This window comes from Hippocampus bargibanti, linkage group LG14, assembly GCF_051943395.1.
Source record: "Hippocampus bargibanti isolate YZ-2025 linkage group LG14, ASM5194339v1, whole genome shotgun sequence".
NCBI classification, from domain to species: domain Eukaryota; kingdom Metazoa; phylum Chordata; class Actinopteri; order Syngnathiformes; family Syngnathidae; genus Hippocampus; species Hippocampus bargibanti.
Window position 1 is genome coordinate 18,209,725 of NC_142747.1, and position 14,862 is coordinate 18,224,586.

The 14,862-nt window shown below is 40.9% G+C and overlaps 1 protein-coding gene across 7 annotated transcripts in view; it reads left to right on the plus strand.

Annotated features, from left to right (window-relative positions):
• ncam1b (neural cell adhesion molecule 1b) overlaps positions 1-14,862 on the plus strand; it is a 68,551-nt gene that overhangs the window by 883 nt on the left and 52,806 nt on the right. The gene's annotated exons all lie outside the window — the stretch shown is intronic.

The window sequence follows — 14,862 nt, forward strand, 5'->3', positions numbered from 1 at the left end:
CTGTTATTACTGTATGTACGACAAGTGCAGTGTTTAGGGGGAGTAAAAAGGGGTGGCCCTTTGACAGGCGATGCTGGCCTGCATGAAGAGCCCATCAAGTGTCTGTCAGGGTGAGCACAGCTTCATTTGCTGACCGATGTGTATACCCGTACATACGCATTCACACACCAACCCCTACTCTGAATCATCTGTTATGTAAGCTGATTCCCCGAAAAAGGCTCTGAAATGAGATCCTCTAAGTTGGTGAAATGTGTAGTTACGTAAGCGTAATGGTGTTTGCGTGAAGGGGAAGGGGGTGGATTATATTTGTAATAACATCACAGATATTTAAGTAAATAATAAAAGAGTCGACATGTGAGGCTTGAGACGTGGTATGTGTGGAGTGGTGCACTGCCGTTTAATCGGTCTTGCAGAGTATAAGGGTGTTCCTTGGGCAGTGGGGAAAATGCTGAAGGAGTGAATCCTGGCCGTGGCTCCTCCTGGCGTGTTTACGGGCGTTTGTGAGATGAGCGTCACGACGATGCTACGTTGATCTCGGTGCTTTGAGTTAGAACACCCAGCGGGCCGTCGGTGCGTGATGAAGGGCGACGGTATTCATCACTGTGGCACATGACACTGACTTATGGATGAAAGCTTGTCAAAAGGCACGAGCGTTACGAGAAAAATCATTCAAGAGTGAAAGATGTCGTTTTGATTTAGATGCCGGCGAAGACTAAGGTGGGTGGGTATGACATAATAGAGGGGCTTCCTTTTGGTTGGTCTGTAGTGTCGTCAGTGAAATATAATTTACGTTTGAGGTTGGGGTGATACCGGTGGAGATGATAAATACGCTTGATTGGGATGTCAATGTTTTCTGTGAGAATGTCCTTAGTGTTTACACAACTCAAGATTTTATTGTAGTTGACAAAGATGTGATGAAACGAGTGGAGTCGCTGAATCGATGATGTTATTTTTATTTATTTAGCATAGCAAGCAGTCCTAAACTTATTGATTGGTTGAATTTTGCACTACAGACTTATTTTCAATGGACCAACACAGAAACAAACAACGAATAATGAAAATACAACAATGCTGGCGTTATTTTGGGAACAAATACTATACCAAATAAAGCAGTGCTAAACAATACTCTGTACTCTGTAATTAATCAGCCCGTTTCCACAGGCTGATTAATTCCTTACACGGAGCTTTGTTGCCCTCTTCTGCCTCTTTTTGGTGCAACACGAAGTTTTCAGACCAAACAAGTACAGCAAAATGCATTGACGTGATGGAAGGACTGCTACAATGTGTCCTTTTTTCGGTCAGGGGCGTTCAATCAGTGACGTAGGGTGAGGACCAGGTGATAGTAAAATCCACTATTTCACACTCACACCTTTTATAAAAATCTCATTATCAGTGTCGGTGAGAATAAGAGATCCGAGCCACAGAGGTTATGATTTCATTCTCATCCGAACCACTTGAATCAATGATGATGGGGAGCGGATCAGACAGATCCAGGTCTGAAAGGAGAAGAGCTGCCTCAGGACGTAAATATGATGACATTACACGTTCACGTGACCTGACGAGGCTGCTGCACCGCGGGAGCTCCATAAACGGCCTTTCTTAAGGATGGGCTCATGGGGGTGCAGAGTCCCTGCTAAAGTCTTGCCACAGTCCCTGCCACAGTGCTTTTGGAAAATCAAGCTAGCATTGTAGTAGCCTGGAACGGTTCTCCAAATACAGCACGATGGAAAGATGTCAGCTCCATCAGGCAATGAGAACAGGAGGTTCGTGTCAGTCATTAAATTAAAACGAAGCTGGAATGTTGAGCGGCGGATCCCAACGGACACGTCACGTAAGTTTATCAACGCTTGAGGCAGTCCATTGCCTCCGCTTTGTAGGTCTTAAGGAAGAGGACCATCAAAGTTTTTGCCGAAACATGCTTGGCACACTGATTAAGTGCCAGAGTTTAGCTTTAGGCCACCAAAGAATTTTATCTTTTCTTACCAGAGCCACGTCCGTTCTCCGGTTCACGTGACCGAGTCTTTCCGATAACACTAAAACCGCTTGGAGTCATTTCAATGCAAATTTCCCCTCCCGAGTTTTGCCGACCGACCATCTTGCATTCCTCATCGCTACTTGATGGAATCCTTTTGTGTCATAACTGGCAACATGACTACTAGCTTCACCACAAATGTAAATGGAGATTTAAATGAGTATTTATTTATTTAAATACTGCTACAACAATGTTTATATGCTCCAGTATGTGTGTCAGTACCAAGACTTTGTAAGTATAATTATGGGTTTGGATGAGCAGATGTGTGTTCAAAAATTATATTAGGGATGCACTGATATTGATACAAGTATAAGGTTTCAAAAGAAAACATCTACTACTGTAAAGTCCAATACTATATCACCACCTGCTTATCAATGTCAGCCGTGAAAAAAAATGTCGATTGAAGTACATGACCTATTCTACGGCCCCTAACTCATTCATTGCCATTCCCAAATTTATTCGGGAATTGAAAGGCATGGCGTGGAGCGCCATTCCCGAATTTGTGGGGGTTTTGTTTTTTCTTGTCGTGGGGTGTCTTTCAAGCTTCGGTCAGACCTCAAGCAATGTTTTTTCCTTCCCACGCTGGGGCAGCATTTACCTTTTATACAGCTGAGATCAAGCTCAGATAACTCCACACCATATAACTTCGGAATTAACTCTTTCTTCTGATTTAAGAAGAGAGTATAATTTTTTTTGCGCTGCATTGGGTGTTTATGTAGCCCTAAAAGTCAATATTCTGTGGGTCCTGCAGTTTGAGTGAAAATGACAAAAACCCTGGCACTGGAGTGGACACATATTTGCACATTGTCTGGCAGATTTTGGAGACCTTGAATTTCAGACCAAATGAGTTGATAGGTGAATATTCTCAACTTAATCTCGTCAGTAAAGGATTAATTGAGTCACACAGGAAAAGTGGAGCTCAAAAAATAATCTTGAACTCTAACTCAAATTTTGGGACCAGGTACCACAAAAGAAATTCACAATTGTATTTATTTATTTATGTATTTATTTAATATTAGGATTGTTTTTAAATTAGAAAAAAATAACTAAATTCCCATTTGCACATCACATTTTTGTTTGGACAATTAAATTACTGACTGATTTCAGCATCTAACTTTCAAAGTGCACTCAACTCCGGCTGTCAACAAATCAAAACCTTACATTCATTACTCAGGATTGTTGACAATTATTTGTTTGAAATTAACAGTAAATCAGTCTCTTAAGCCGACGCTCATCTACATAACAGTGAAGCAAGTGAGCAACTAACTTGTTACAAAGCACTTTTTTAACGGTTTAGCTTCATTTTTGCCTTTGGGAACGTGAACAAAACTGAATTGTTATGAAGCGGCGAGACAAGAGATTATTCAGAGATTTTACTGACTTTCAAATAAGGATTGTTTCTTCAGGCTTTATTCGGAATGACAACGCCCTTTCTTTGAACTACTATATTGTCAGGAAAGAAAAAAAACTAAAGTTGGGAAAGATTAGACCTTGGCCAACTTCAAACTTAGGTCATCGCAGCCATTGATATTGACGTATCATGTCACATACTGTCCGTGCTGGAGGTTCTCGTTTTAAAATGATACTGACGAGTCCTCGCAAGACGAACCCGAAAGCAAAGACAACACAGTGTGTCTGATTTAAAAGAGAGGATGGGAGACCGGGGTGGTGAGGGGGGCAGCCACAACAAAGCAATGCTGGTGGCTACGATTTATCGTCACACTTCTTTTATTTGGCGATGCACGTCTTTGAATTCATCCATGCGTATCATGCCACGTTCCTTATTGAACCACTATAGGATGCATCACCGGGCTCAGAGCAAGTTGAATTCTGGGCTGCCTTGCCTCAGGGTTTCCTCTCATTTACTGTCGTTACCACAGCGTGTTCCCTCGCTTACATCACGCTCTTTTATGAACAAACTCATCATCGCCTAGCAACTTAGATATGCCTCAAGGAAAGTCATAACATTAGTATGTATTGTTGTCATTACTATTGAAGGTGGGTGGTAAAAGAACAACTGCCACTTAAAGTTGCGACAAGACATGCGGTCGTAGTAGGGAAGACGGTCCTTATAATCTCTAATTAGATCACGCTAAAGGCCGACACGATCTCCAGGGGAAGCTGTAGAAGATGAAGCCGTTTGTGATCAACTTCAAAATGGTGTCACACATACTCACGGATGAATTGCTCCGTTGAAAACTTGACCGACATGATATTTTTACACCTTTTCTTCGTTCTAAAGAGTTTAATACATTTCCCTTCCACTGATATTATTCCGAATTCTTTTATAGTCATCCAAGGGGCATTGAAGCACCCTTTTTTTATTTGTTGATTCATTTACCGTCCGATATCTGCAGGGATTAGCCATTTTATGCCTTCATAACTTGACATTTGTATTTTAGTATGACTATGAACAAAGCAAGAGATATTTGCACGAACTTGATGACGTAAAATAGCAACCTAAAAGATTAAATACTGATACGGTTAATAACAATACGGTCATGAAATGCCATTAGTGACATTTCTCAAAGAGGATATTTTTGACTCTGCACTGTGCAATCTGAGTTTCTACATTCACCTTGACCTTTCCTGCAAATTTGTTGCTGATTGATCCCTATGAATAATACATGACACTTGAATGGCCATTACACCATCAGTGCTGCCTGAACCCCTGGTGGATAAGTGAAACTCATTCTGATGTCATGGAAATGCACACCTCCGCGGATTTATTTTACAATGAATCTGCCTTTAAATGCGAACCAGCAGCCTTTGATGCTCGATGATACATTCACTTTGAAAGTACGCCTTCTCTTTCACATGCCAGGCTCTCGTGAGTGGCTGTTGAGAATAATGTACAGGACACCACCCCCCGTGGAGTTTGATTCATGGAAATCAGTGGTAAACTCATTGAGAGCTGGCTACAGTTCTCACAAATCCAATGAACTAGAGGTGTAGCTCGAAGATTTGTAGAGATTAGGGTCTTCCTTTGAGTTAGAGGTGGTTCTGGTAACTTCGGAAAACATCTTCGATCACAAAGTCACATTGAACAGAATTTTATCAAATGATTCATGCATACAGAGATATAAAGTTATCAAAGGTAAGCAGAAGAAAAATAGCCTTCTTATTTACAGTAAAGTCTCGTTATATCGATATTCAAGGGAGTCCGAAAAAATATCGATATAACCGGGACTATCGATATATCCGACCCTGTTTGCATGTAATTTTCTCCGTGCGTGCATAGAAATAGTATCGATATAACCGGGACTATCGATATATCCGATATCGATATAACGAGACTTTACTGTATTTATTTTTGCACAAATGATGATAGTGAGTTTTCTGTGGGTACTCACAGAAAACTCACAGCATTAATTCTATTTTATTTCGCGCATGATGAGTGGGTGACCAGGAAAATAAAGACCATTTATGCCTCAGAGCAGTCATAACTTTGCCTGAAACAAGCTTTTAAATCTATGGTCTTATTATTTTTAAGGAACACAGAGTTCGGGCAGAAAAGGGGGTTGTCATTCGTAATAAATGGTCATTAATTACCATATATTCTGTGTCGTGAGCCTTCCTAATACAGGAGAATGCAGCGTTTTTTACTTCAGTTAGTTCAAATTCATCAAACCAGCTGTAGGACATTGGCTGAATTATAATTTTTTTTTTTAATAAACAACCCTTGCAAATTTCCCCATTGTGGGACGATTAAAGGTTTTCTGATCTACGTATGCTGACCTTCCCCTAACATACAGTATAGTCGCAATTTCCTTCTTTTTAGCTGTCACTTTAACATTCTGGCCAAAGTATACCAAACCTCACCACAAACCGTCTTTTTTTTTCGCATGTTTTGTGAGGTAACTGCCAAACAGTAAAGTGTGAACGCGCTGGAATGGAAGCGTCGAACCTTTCATTGACCTTGTACTAGCAAACGCATTACTGCCCTTCATTAAATGAACAAAAGGCATCTCAATATGATCAAGGGATGTAAACAGATGTCCGCTCTTCTCAAACCGCAATCATCCGCAGTATTCTCAGTGGCATACTCGGCACTTGTATAACTGTTCCTAGTGGAGATTTCCTTCAGAAGACTCTCCATTAAGAGAGGAGAGAAGAGGGGGAATATGGCTAGTGCCTATGTTGTGACAGCACAATGCTGCTTAATCTGCCTCAGAACTCTGGAGACACATTTTGACGGTTAAGTGACAGGTTGCTTTTTTTGACAGAAGAGGACAGAAGTCAACCTGCTTAAGAAATCGCGTTGTTGGGCATCCACTGTTATGGCAAATCGGTGTTAATTTGGAATTCTTTTACAACTACTTCAATAGTTAATAAATAACGTCCATCCTTCTTTTGCATTCAAAGCTCTGATAGGTTATTGGCGATGGACTTCCTCTGTTGCAGATACCTCTAGAGAGTCATATCCTAAGTTGAGAATTCACATCTCATGTGGTTAGCACAATCCCAATGTCTATTTTTACTGTGCTGCCTATGATTGGCCAGCAATGTGTGCGCGTATGCACGCATGTGAAAGCTCACGTGCCGTAAGGTGCCTGTGTGCCATCTGTTGTTCTCGAAGGAGTAGTTTGCAAAGACAGTCTAAGCCAAGTATGTTGTCTATCTCACCGAATGCCAAACACCAACCTTGGAAGGAACGAAGAAAAAGCAGCAGAAGCATTTGGTCTCTAACCCCCCCCCCCCAAATAGCAACCTGTCCAGGAGTCAGCTTCGATTGCCTCCAACTCAGCTATGACTCATTACAAGTAAACATAACAAAATAAACACAGAGACACTGTCCATGATCTCTGTACCTTGTTTTCACCAGATATGAACATCTTATGGGATGCTACGATGCAATCTGTAAAGATGTCGGGCATCCATCCACACAGGTTATATTTCTATTTGCTTTTATTTTGCTGTCTTTTGCTCTGCTGTTGTAGCCAGTTATGGCATTGCAAATGAACTATTCATATGAATCGCCTTACAGACACACACACACACACACACACACACACACACACACACACACACACACACACACACACACACACACACACACACACACACACACACACACACACACACACACACACACACACACACACACACACACACACGTGTCTGTATGTGTAGATAGATACCTGGATGGATGGATGGATGATGGATAGATGGATACTTTTCACGGCACTTTCAAATGATTGTTAAACGCTGACAAAAGCAAACATCCTTGGATCTGTTCTTTTCAATAGACTATTTTTTTCAGCACTTACCAATCTTGCTACGCATAAACCCCGACATTTACAGACTTTTTGTTGACTGAAATGCTAGTGATAAGTAAATGAAGCAATGATGCCGCTGGAAAAAAAAATACATCATGACTTTGGAGAAATCCAATGTTAGGAATTGAACTCAATGATTATAAAGGAAAAGCAATGCGTCAGTATAACCACAAATGTTTGCGGTGTAGTTCAGATGTTATCGTGGTAAAAAAAGCCTGATACTGAACTGTATTTAAGAGGAGAATAAACAGAATGTCTTATGAGTCTGTGTTGATGATTACTACCACTTGAGTTTGCCCGTAAAATCATGTTGGGAAACACACTATGGGACAGTAATTTCATCTGTGCTGTATGTCATGCATATTAGCATTGACAATAAAGCTCACTTTGACTTTGACACTTGAGCAGTGCTAGTTTAAATCACTTGATCAGCTCCAAAAAAAAAAGACCTTGGCACCATGACATTATTCATTTGTGGAATTTGATTTAGGAATTTTCGAGTTTGGTTTGGGTAATTTTTTTTGTTTGTGGTTTTTTTTTGGGTGGTGATCAAAATTTAAAAGACTGGTCGCCCCTCGCTCCCCCAAGATCTGAATGTATTTGAGTATTTGTTTTCCCCTACAGAATAAATCAATGTTAACATTGACTTTTTGCCCACTACAGACAGGTCGTAGTCCTAGGACAAGGATTTATACTGTATAATTTTTGCAAGAGGATAAGGCAAATTAGCATTTTACCAGAGCAGATTACTTGGGCTATGGTCAAAAAGATTTAGTTTGAAATGGACTGAAAGAGGCCGGGAGATTTATTGCACATCCCTAGCGAATTGATCCAACAAACGCAGGCGACAGCAACATTGAAGCATTTGCAAGGTCTGCTCGGTAAAGATCTTTGGCGTGGAGATTATTTAAAGAGGAGGAATTCCGTATCTCTATGCACATTTACGCCTCAGTGAAGCAGAGGATAGAATCTCAAGTTGCGGATGGCTATCATTCCCATCTTGCATCCTCTAAAACGTGTACCAAGCTCTCGTTTTAACGATGCAGGCAGATTGTAAATGGCGGTAGTGGTCTCCGCTTTCTTCCTTATATTATTTACATTATTTGCGTCTGTGTATTACTGCTGGTCTGCAGGGAGACTTAGCCATAAAAACACCTTACTCATTTTCAGCGATATGTAGTAACTCAAAGATGGGGAGATAAATGCGTCGATTTAAAACTTGATTATTGATTCCTGCGCCGCGGGTCTGTCAATCCATCCATCCGTGAATTCATGTTTACCAAAGATGTATAACACACATATTGAAATGCTTCTCTGATGGCCTAGCAGTTTCTACCCCTATATGCTAAATGTAATTGCCTTTAGCATATAGGTTCAGGCAGTCAAAGTGCCCGTATGACAATCATGTGAATGTTCTCCAAGTCATGTCATTTCGATGAAGCAGAGTTCAGACAACCCTTCTTTTTCCATCTGTTATTGCGTTTAGTTTTCTCTGTCTGTTTTGAGTGTCGGAACAGAAACAAAAACCGCCAAACCCCCGACAAGACTGAAGGTGGAACAGCCATGAACCAGTCATACACCTTCAGGTGTTCAATCTATTAGCTGACGCATTTATACAGTATATGTCTCTCTTTACTGAGACACTCACCGGGCTTCATTTCGCAGTGGAAAGGTCAGGCTCATATGCTGAAAAACCAATGACTGCGAGATTTTGGTTGACAACATGTAAAATGTCCTTGGTGGTTGTCATGTTGACTAATTATCCTTCTGACTGTTGAGGTCAATGACCACAGTTTGATTTCCTCGAAAAGCCTAATTACACTGGCATTTGAGACTTGGCAGGTGTTAATTCCAGACCCTATTTGCATTGTCGGGCGGGCCATTAGTACGTGATTGACTGATGGAGGGCTTGAAATGCTCTTTTGCGAGTTGGCAAGGGGGTAAAGGGGTTGTCGACAGCGAGCATGCTCCTACGTGGAGAAATGTTTCTCTCACTACTATTGTTTTCAGATCAAACCTTAATGGAGACACGCTCAAGACAGATAATACTTTCAGGAACGCTTCCATCCAATTACAGCGCCTTCTACCCAAATCTCCACCGTTCTAAATTGATACATTGGCGCTCTACAAGTTGCTGGCCGTCCCACGCACACTACATAATGACTCCTCCAGTGACGCCGTGTCTGACTGTCCTGCTTCTCCGGCGTTTGTCTGGCTTTATCTGAAATGGTGAATTCCCTCTTATTGATCCCCCCCCCGGTCTCTCTTCCTGGTGGAGACGCAAGCAGGCTTATCCGGCTCGCTCCAGCTTGTCTGCCTGGTAAATGGACAGAGCGAGAGAGAGCTGTGTGCCAGGTTCGGGGACGCTGTGTTGTCGAGGACTGCTTTTGTTTGAGTGGTCATTGTTTTTGCCTTACTGGCTTCCAGATCCTCCCCCGTTTTTGGACCCGTTGTTACTCCAGTACTTATTAGACATCCATTAAATCCTGTTCACTTGGCAAAGTTGGACTGTATTTGTTGTCACCAAACAATCAGCTGGCATTACCCTTCTAGCAAATAGGGCCTTGTGGGCTTTGCCGTTCATGGGAATGTGTCGTGACTTTCAGAAGTGGAGCAACCACGAGGGGATCCATTGCCATGATTAGTCTTTTTGTTTGTTTTTGTTGTTTCCTTGTTCTTGTTGAAATGCTAACATTTCAGTCACAGAATTTGATTACAGATTTTTTTAGGTTTCTTTTTTTTAACACTAGCAGCAAATGCGTTTTTCTACCCCCCCCCAAATAATCGTATACATTATATTGAAATATTTTGCTTCTGCACGTTCAGCTTACATTAGCTAGCTGGCTATCTATTAGCTAGCTAGCTTACTATTTATTAGATAGCTAGCTAGCTGACTATCTATTAGCTATCTATTAGCTATCTATTAGCTAGATAGCTAGCTTTCTATCTGTTTGAGTCACTTCCGGGTTGAGTGAACGCTGGCGCGTGTGGGCGCCGCTGCTCACCCACAGAAAAACATACCCTGTGACTGTAAAGTGTCCATGATAGTTTTGAAAGGCGCTTATAAATAAAATTATTATTATTATTATTATTGTTCAGGCCACACAGACTCCTTAATTCTTTCAGAATTGAGTCTCCAAAAGAGTCTTTACTTTTCACTGTTTATAAATGTCTTTTTTAGGCTTTGTGACAGACTGCTCGGCTCGCGCGGACATCAGCAAGGATTGCGAAGTTAGTATATCGGTAGTTCTGGAATCCACATGAAATCTCTCCCTGTGACTCACACGAGATTGCACCATGGCATTTGTGGCATCTGCTCACAAGGTTTACAATGAATTGTGCCGTATGATTTTTCTCTTTTAAAAAAGGGACAATAGCCATCCATTGCACCTTGCTACCCCCCACCCCGTCACCCCCGTCTTTCCACTGAGTCATTACAGGAGTACACAGAACGCTGTGCCACAGACGTGCCGCTTTCCAGTTCCCTGGGCTTTTGTTGTGTGATGTGCAGCTGAGGCAGATGCTGAGGGGCACTTACAATAAATTGCCCGAATGAGGGCGAACTCTGCTGTGCAACTGAAGTGAAGTGCACGACAGTGTGCCGAGTTGCATCATTGCCAGAAAGGAAAAAAAAAACATGTTATTTGGGAAGATTTAGTCCTGTTTGTAAGAGTTCATTATAATGACATTTCATCTTTCGTATTGGGAGTGTTTTTTTTATGTGATGACAAGAAATAGGCCTGATAATTAATTGCTCTGAATTGTTACAGGCAAAAAAAAATACATTTCTTTTTGTCATTATGCCCAATTCTCATTTATTGTGCAATGATTTAATTGTAACGTGTATTTGTTGGATTGGATTGGATTAACCTGTCTTGCAGTGGAGAAATTTACATTTCACAGCAGCAAAGTTATGAAAGGAAGATGAAAGGAATGAAAGAAGTAGAAAAACAAAATACAGGACCTGCTAGAAAGGCATCCACTCTTTGTTTCATATTTTCATGCATTTTTATGCTTTAGGAAGCTTTTTTTTTCTCTGAATTTTCATGGACTTGGAACGAATTAGGGCATCGACATGGAAAACGTGCCTCAATTTATACCATTTTCATGTTAAAAAAATTATTCCAAAACCAATTAATTTCATAAGTACATACTGGTACCACTATACGGTTGCGCAATTCCAGTTTCGAAGGAAGAAAGGTTTTAAAAACACACTTTGGGGGATTGACAATGAGCGGCATGTAATGGATTTCTCTTACGGTTAGAAAATAACATGTATGAAGCCTGCCAGGTTATTGCCATTATGAAGGCGCCACAAGCTGAGGCTGAAATTATCTGTTGTTATGTTGGCTATTTAAATCTAATGAGGATTCATCGCGGAATTTAACCCATTTGAATTACGTTGTGGGCAACCTGCGTGGAAGTATAACTATCACACCACCACGTCATGGGGTGAGGGGGGGGTATGTTTCCATAGCAACTGGCAGCGAGTGAAAGTAACTGCGGTAGAGAGGCATGAGTAGCAAACAAATACTGTTTTAATTCCTTGAAATGAGCGAGAATGCAACAATGGTGTTGCCTTTTAAATGTTTGTATTCTGCTGACATTTGAAAGTCAAAACCTATTTAGTGTTGGGATAAGGTAGTGGAGAGATGAAATCGTTTTTCAAAAATATGGTCAATGGTGTAGGATTGATTGTTGGTTAGGGTTTTTATGATACTGCCAATTCAGTTTGCTTAATTATGTTCTAGTCATTTTGGGGGAAAAAAACTACACAAAATTAACTGTTATGATATCCTGCTAACAGTCACACAACTCAAGTATATATTGTAGTATAAATTGCCAAAGCCCAAAATTAAAGGACAACCGACACCATTTTTTCGTTTCCTAACTGACATCAGATAAAACGTTTTATAGCATCTAAAATACCCAAAACACACAGGCTGATATTTTTATTCAAAAGCAAAACACCAATAACAATGACTTAAAGTGTTCTAAATCTGCAAAAAAATTGAGCTGTGAATTGGGCATGTTCAGAAAGTCCCGCCCCCAGTTCGTGACGTCACGCCAAGACGTCTTGCATTGCTGGAGAATCAAAACAATGGCTTCAGATTCGGAGAAGATGCTTTCTTGTTACTCATCCAGTTATGAATATGATTCAAATAGTTCTGAAGAGGAAATCATACATGTTTGCAATCGATTAAAGACGTTCTTCCGGGTCATTTCGAGGCATCAAGACTGATGTGTAGCCCACCAGAAAATGCAGAAGATGGCGCCAGAGCTCTGTTGATTTGTCTGCTTGGAATTTGTGTCAGCGAATATCAAATCGTAGTCTTGGTGCAACACACAACGATTCACCATCGCGTTATTTATGTGTTTTCCTTCTAATGTCGCCATCAACACGGATCAACACGAAGGTTTCAGACCAAACAACGTCGCGCAAAATGCATTGTGTGTCATTTCTCAGTCAGGAGCATTCCTTCCGTGACGTCAGGACTCGTCACCAACTCAAAAACAAGACTTCCTGAATATTCAGTGCGAGTCTTAAAACGTAAAACATAGCTATATGCGGTGGAATCTTTGTAAAATACGCTCAGTAGAAGTCATTTCAAGACAAATTATGGACACAACTTGTCGGTTGTCCTTTCAGGTTGGATAAAGACAATGAACATTTCTATCTGTTCGGTATGATGGTTTTATATATTTCTATTCTTAAAGAATATCCCTAAAAATCCTCTGTGTGATTTCAAAAAGGTTCTCACATGACCACGAAAGCAGGTTTTGACAAATACATAATTATTAATCTGTGAAGCGATCATTAAAGACTGCATTCAAACGACTGTTCTAAATTGCGCATTGTTTGATCATTTTTGACAAAATGAAATTGCCGGCAATATATTCACTTGATGTCCTTTTCAGAAAAAATGATGATATTATCCAACCGCATGTCGCTCATGATCCGTGAGCTGCGATGGCAAGTGTAACAGTTTGAAGGACAGGTTTGATCTTTGGATCAGTGGCTTTTCAAAGTGGGAGACAGTGAGCGTACCCTCGGAGAATAGTCAAACACAAAAGGAAAAGAGATCTCATTTTAAGAACCCATGGGAGGAAAGAAAAAACCTTGATGCAAGGTTTTTCAGTGTGATTCTTGTGATCTGATTTTGCGGCAAAAATAATATCACAACAGACTGATTATCAAGTGCGGTGCGGGGTGGGCGATGCAGTTTATAATGGTCCCAATATATTCTAAATGGCCGCAATCAAGCACCCTAAATGTGCCTTTCACTGCAAGAATTGAAAAAAAGGCTGCGTAAAATCCTACTGGACCCGCCGCATCCTGCCCACCACCTTTTCCAGCGACTCCCCTCAGGCAGGCGCTACGGATCCATGCACACAAAATCCAGCAGATATTCAAACAGCTTCTTTCTCCAAGCCATTTACTCTCGAAACAGTCACCCAAATATAAGTGCCTCTTTGCAATTTTTTTTTAATGATGATACTAGTGCAGCGTGTCTACCGGAGCCATACTTGGCAAGAAAGATGATTCTCATTGAGTAATACTGTATCGTAAAGTAAATACAGTGATACCTCAGTTTACGAACTTAATTGGTTCCAAGAAAGTGTGTGTAAGCCGAAAAGTTCGTCTGCCGAACATTTATTTCCCATAAGAAACCATTAAAAATGAGAATAATCCGTTCCCAGGTCCCCTTAAAACATAATTATTTTCTACTAAATAAGCCTGAAAACGACACAAAATAGACCTTATTTTATGTACAGTAAAGTCTCGTTATATCGATATTCAAGGGAGTCCGAAAAAATATCGATATAACCGGGACTATCGATATATCCGACCCTGCGCGCATGTAATTTTCTCCGTGCGTGCATAGAAATAGTATCGATATAACCAGGACTATCGATATATCCGATATCGATATAACGAGACTTTACTGTATAATAAATGTGCTATTGTATTGTCATTAAAGAAACTAACTGTACTTATATAATAATAAAGTCGTTTTATTTACCTTTGTGATGGTCGTTGATGTAGTTTTCTCTTGATGAAGTCGCCCTGCTTTCTCTGCGATAATACCCTCACTAACACGGTCCCCTGCTAGCTGCTTTTCGTTAATCCAAATCAACAGAAATTTTTCAACCTCTTCTATTGCCTGAGACCGTTGCTTAGACAACACAGAAACACCCTCGGCCACACGTAGCAATGGTCGACTTAGCGTACTGGTACTGGCACGCTAAGTCACACAAACGCACACCTTGTTCGTGTTTTTCGATAATCTCCTTCTGCTCGACCGTAATTGTCTTTTGTGTCCTCTTCGGTTTAACACTAGCCTGTTACTAAACTAGTTCTTGAGCCAAGACTATATGCTCGCGAATGTAATGTTCGTGAGGCGAAAAAAGTTTGTGAGCTAAAGCGTTCGGAAGCCGAGGTGTCACTGTACATCACAGGTGTCAAAGTCAAGGCCCGCGGGCCAAATCCGGCCCGCCACATCATTTTTTTTCGGCCCGCGAAAGCAAATCAAACTTGTTAAATTCCAT